Consider the following 6,000-nt stretch of genomic DNA (forward strand, 5'->3'; position numbering starts at 1 on the left):
GTAACAAAGAGCTGTTCCAAAGCCTTCTAAATTGTTCATGTCCCCTCCGGTCAGCCGTGCATGATGTCACATTGGGTGAGATGAGCCGTCATTGATAATGCACTACTAGTACACCACTAAACAAGCCCTGTGGAGTATTTCCATGCTCGCGCTTCCAGCCTCACCCAAACTATTAAGCCTTCAACTTTACGCTCAACATTTATCTTTTGAGTAAATAGGCACCTTCATGCTGGAATTTTATCAGTGCAGCAGATAACTCTTAAGGCTGTTCCGTGTGGCTTTGTAAGCAGTGTTCAAATGACCAAAATGACCAAAATTAAGCTCACGGGTGCCCATTATTATTAGGAAGAGAAAAAAAAACATGAAAATGTTACGAAAGTATACCAAAAAGATGTTTGTGATGCTGGTTACAGTCTGATCTTCTTCTGCTGTTTGAATCACTGCCTGGGTTATTAAACTGTGGCTTATGTGTAATAAAATCCTAAAAAATAATTACAGTACATTTTCCCCCTAAATTTACTTGTAATAAAAAACAACAACAACTTGCATATATGTTTTTCTTATTAAATGTAATGGAAATGTTTTTTTAAAGAAGGTAATACTTGTTAGCAGTGATTTAGCAAACAGTATTAAGCAGCACAATTTTTTTCTACATTGAAAATATTTATTTTAAATTCGAATGATATTCTACAACATTACTGTATTTTTGAGCAGCCTCCGTGAGATAAATATCTCACCCACCACAAAACATTTGAATGTCAGTGTATGTGTGTGGTGTAGAGTACTTTAAGTAAATATTTTATTTGTGGTTATTAATAACCAAATAACTTTTTTGACCCTACACATTTTTTGAGCACTATAAATAGAGGCTTAGACAGCATCTCAGATAAAACACGTCAAGGATCGATCCTTTGAAAACAACCCCTTTTTTCAGATCTGTCCAACAGTTTGTCAATATGAAAAATCATTATTTAAGCACATCCCGTGACTATTGCGTCTAACGCCCTAAGGATCTGGATGTTAGTGAAATGATCCTTCTGCGTATTTTTGACACAGACCCAAGTAAGGCAGGGGGAGCCTCTGGGATTACGAAAGGATTAAGACGGGGAATCACAAGATGGCAGGTGCATGCTACAAACATGTCATCCATCACAGAGTGCTTCCCCACAGTATTTCCAGTCACTGTGCAACCATTTATTCCAATCTAGAATGGAAATAGCACTCTAAATTTAATTTACATACAAAACAACACCAACGGTTACAGTTTCCATCATTATGTAGCAGCTGTGAAAGCACTCTATTTTTATATCTGGTCTAGATCAGAGGACAATAACATCAAAAGCTGCCATTCTGAGATGCAATTTTGGCTTCATTCTGGCTGTAATTTCACACATCACAAAAAGAGTGCACATAGGTGCTCGGGGAGCCCTTTCTGTGGAATAGCTGGCAAATCAAATGTCCCAGACGTTCTTATTCGTCCCCTCAGCAACTGTGATTGTGTAACCATGGGTGACCTCAGAGAGCTGCGCAGGACCTTTTAATTGCCTTTGTGACTGGGTATGTATTTCATGCGGGGGTGACAGAGGGGGCAGAGTATTAATGGCTACCGTGTCTCTTAAGATCCCCAAAACTCAATGTAATATTGTCTTGAAGACACCTCATGGGTCTGGAAGAGTTTCAATGCAGTATGATTGTAAGACCGCCTCTCACACCGGGGGATGAGAATGTGTTTATCGCTTAACTGTTGTTGTCAGGAGGCGGGGATCTCTCTAGCCAGCACTATTTTCCACAGGCTCATAAAGCTGCCACTGGGACCGAGATGAGAAAGCGTCCTGGGGAGTGGGATTGCCGAGAACCGAATGCAGTCCCAGGGCAAGATAGCGTGGGTCATAAATCTACACCCCAGCTCAAGAGGTTTGCTGGGGAGCACACAGTATCACTCTTTGGAGGCTGAAGAAAACACTTTGAAACAGTGATATGTAATGGACTGGAATTTTATTGAAGTAAAACTGGGTTTAAGTTAAACTCCTTTTTTCCGGGGTTAAATATCATGGGTGATATTACCAAATATGTAGGAAATGTTATTTATGTGCTCAGAATGCAGCATGGTTCTTAGTTGCCTGGTTTTGTGAATGTGATTCATTAGACGAGAGGCCCCACTAGAATTATTGTCTTACATAAATACCAAAATGCTTGTGCCAAAGGTTTCATATAATTCACGAGTGGGCCTCTGAGCATTCAAAACACACCTCATTAATGTTGTAACACAAACTGGACTTGCTCCCGTGATCAACAAATAATGAAATGCTAATTTTATGATTTTACGATTTTAGAGGTTTTCCTGTTTTAAAAATGCACTGCGTTAATACCCTTTGTGTCTGCTTTACTGTAAAATCCTAGACATGTTAATCCTAAATATCGGAAAAGCACATGTTTGGTAACGCTGGTGTGGTACACTGGGAACCTTAAGCAGCCTTCATTCAAGTCCAGGCAGGAAAAAATGTTTTATGTGTTTATCAAACGTATTTTCTCGGAGGTCTAGTGATCCCGTACCAGGATTACCCCAGTATCCCATCTGGCCAGACAGCTCTTGAGGATTAATGCAGCAATATCTGATCCACTGCTAAACTCAGCAGCTGATATGTATTGCAGTGTTGTGGTTGTTAAGAGAGATTGAGAATTGATCGGTCTCTCTTTGGGTACATTGAAAATCCTGGAACGTACACACTGATATTAACAGAACGTTTTATAATCTTGAAAAAAAATTGGATTTAGAAATTTATTTAAAACGTAGAACAAACTAATTCATGTATTGAGTGAGATCACATGCAGAGCAGGTTTTATAAGCATACATGATTTGTAGCAAACTTTACAGCCTATGCCTCTTCTGCAAGATGGGGTCAATAAGTTCTTCTATATTCATTAAGTTAATGCACAAGACTCAATTTCGACGACAACAGCACATAAAGCAAAATTCTCTGACTCAGCGTCTCTGAAGCTTCAGGTAGCTTCATTATCGTCTAGTGTGGCTTTAAACACCCCACAGCACTAACAAATGTAGCACATCAGCTCTGTGTATTTTGAAAATAGGATAACACAATGAAAAAAGAAGCAATCCCCATCAATGTCATGACAGAAAACCGTTTTGTTAACGAGTCTTACACATGCATTCTTCCACCAATGTGGAGAAAACACTACAAAAAGTGTTTCCAGCTCTGCTATTCAGTGTATTTTAATTCCCAAAAGAATGTCTCTCATGATCCAGGTTCTTTTTTAATGAATCTAAAACATAAACTATTGCCAGTTTAGTTTGATTCCAAAACAAAGGCCATTACTATCGAAATCATTAACCAGTGTAATCTAATTCCCAAATGAATTACTATACTGAACCGAATATTTTTACTGAATGCAACTAGTCAGATTATTTTCCAATTCAGAACATACAGTGCAACAAGATTCCTGAAAAATTACTCCTTTGAACAAGTTTGTTCACTAAATAACACAGCGAGATAAGAATAGTTAAACAAGTGAATCTTACGAACTGGTTCTTTCCAAAAATACATGACCTGGGATGTTTCTAGACCCTTTTTACTGGGACACAAGCCCCACTGAAATACTGCCGTGCCCCAGTAAAATATATAAATCCTTGTCTGAGAATCCAGATTAACGTACACTGACCTGGTAATCATTTTTCCCTTATTATATTTTAGCAGTCACGTCAAATATGCATTGCGGAGCACTAAACATGACGTGATGATGAAAAATGTATTATGGCCACAAATTAAAAACGTATTTCCACAATTTACACTGAATACATGGTCATCATGGCTTAACTAAAATGAGGGAATTATTGGATAAATGAAATACTAGCAATTAGGGAACAAAAAAATAAACCACGGAAACATATTCTTACTTTGTGCAGGGCTCTAAAAAGAAGTGCTTCTGTAAGATTTTAATTGGTCAAATGGATTTATATTTAATATTCATTTGTGAGTTCTACTGCACAGATATTTACATTTGATTGCACAAATGATCTACAAACTCTTTGTGCTGTTCTATTTTGCATTACAGTTGCAGATGCAGCACAATTGATGTTTTTTTTGTACCACACTATTATCATTTCACTTTTATCATATCACTCCATCAGTATAGCCTGTCTACCCACACTAAGGGCTCTTCTTTCATCACCACCCACCATTTGTTTTCTGATAGTAAAGCAGTTTTTAGTGTGGGTGGGTGATCTCACACTCCTCTGCACTGCCTTTGGCAGAACGCACACTGGTGCTGATGCCTTTGTTATACAGCAGGACACCCCTATTGCTCCAGCATCCCATCGTCCAACTCGTTTAGTAAGCAGCCAACAGCACAGTATGCTAGATACTGTATTCTAGTGCCATTGCTCAACCAGCCATGGAGAATAGTGAGCGGGGTCACGGTGTGAGAGAAAGGAACACACGTGTGAAGTGAAGCCCACGTGAGTGTGGGAGCTCATGTAGTAAACCGATTCGCTTGATAACAAAAGAGGTCCTCTTCACTCGTTTAATAACGAACATTGCTCTCATCTTTATACAGAATCAGAAGGACTCTCATCTCTGATTTAGAAATCCCATCAGTATGTGATCATATGAAAAGCTCCATACTCAAAAAAGAATAAAAAACAGTTGTTCAGTAATTGATTTGTATTAATTAATGTATTCATTCTTAATTTTAACAATATTTTACAATGGTTATGTTATAGAATTTGTTATTATTATATTTTTATATGTTATACTTTAATATAAAGTGTGGCAATTGCAACATTTATTCCTATTTTTTAGATTTTACATTAATATTATGAATATTATGATTTATTTTACTCATTTAATATTACATAATTCATTTTATTCACCGAAAAGTATTTTGTTCATTAATCAGCCATAAACCAGGCAGTAAATGTGTCTAAAGCTAAATGCCAAATATTCTGTGCACTTCTAAATTTAATTGAATTTCGTTATTGTCATTCTTGCAGAGCAAGCACACAAGCGTTCAAAGTGTTAAATAATTCAAATGTTTATAATGTCTGTGTTTTTGCCTGATTTGAATGCTTCCTATTTAATCAGGTGCTTAAACAACGCAGCCAGGATGTGTAAATAAATGACAATGCAAAACAATGTAGTTAATTTCCTTCCGTGACGTCTGTGCAAACACGCGTATGAGGCCCACAACACTGTTCTTTCATTAAAAGATAAACATGATTTAGACCTTTTTTCAAGAACTGGACTTTTCACGGCACTCACACCCTTTATTTTTGAAAACAACTGAGCTATTTAAGAAGCCATTCTCCCCTAGTGCGTTTCAGTGAAAACAGTTTTCACGCTGGCAGCTGGCAGGCTCTGCAGGTGAGAGTTCAGGTAGCTGTTAATCATGCGCTGTGTGTGGGTCAGCTTTGAGCCCAGGGCTGGAAGCCAAGCACGGTTCCTCTCATGATTGTTAAGAGGAACCCATGCAAAGCAGATTGGGTATTCACTCCACAGCCCCTAAATGAACACCTCGATAAAGACGCTTTTGTTTATCCCTGTTGCTACCCGGTCCAACGCTAGCTTCCCGGACAATTATTTTCTGGCTTGTGCTCGCTCGGTTGATTATTTTCTGAACCTATTCTTCCAGAGCGGTCATCAGCTCGAGTTCAGAGAGGTGAACAGACACTATTCTATTCCAATCAGTGCTTGAATGAATCCAAGACCTTAAATGCCCAATGAATACGCTGAATTCCATGAATTATAACAGACACCTAAATGGCCTCAAAAATTAGTGGGAGACTTATAAAGAGCAGGCAGCCAGAGTTGACAGCATTACTTTTCCATTGCCTCATTGCCAGCACTGAAGATCAGCAGGCTCTTTGCTGTTACTGCTTAATACCATGTTTGGGGACAAACTCACTCATCTTCTTGGAACTAGCACTTAACTCAAGTAAGTAACAGACATTTGCATAAACATCACTTGGGCTTGTTTGGAAAGGAT

This window comes from Puntigrus tetrazona, chromosome 12 (genome assembly GCF_018831695.1).
Source record: "Puntigrus tetrazona isolate hp1 chromosome 12, ASM1883169v1, whole genome shotgun sequence".
NCBI classification, from domain to species: Eukaryota; Metazoa; Chordata; class Actinopteri; order Cypriniformes; family Cyprinidae; genus Puntigrus; species Puntigrus tetrazona.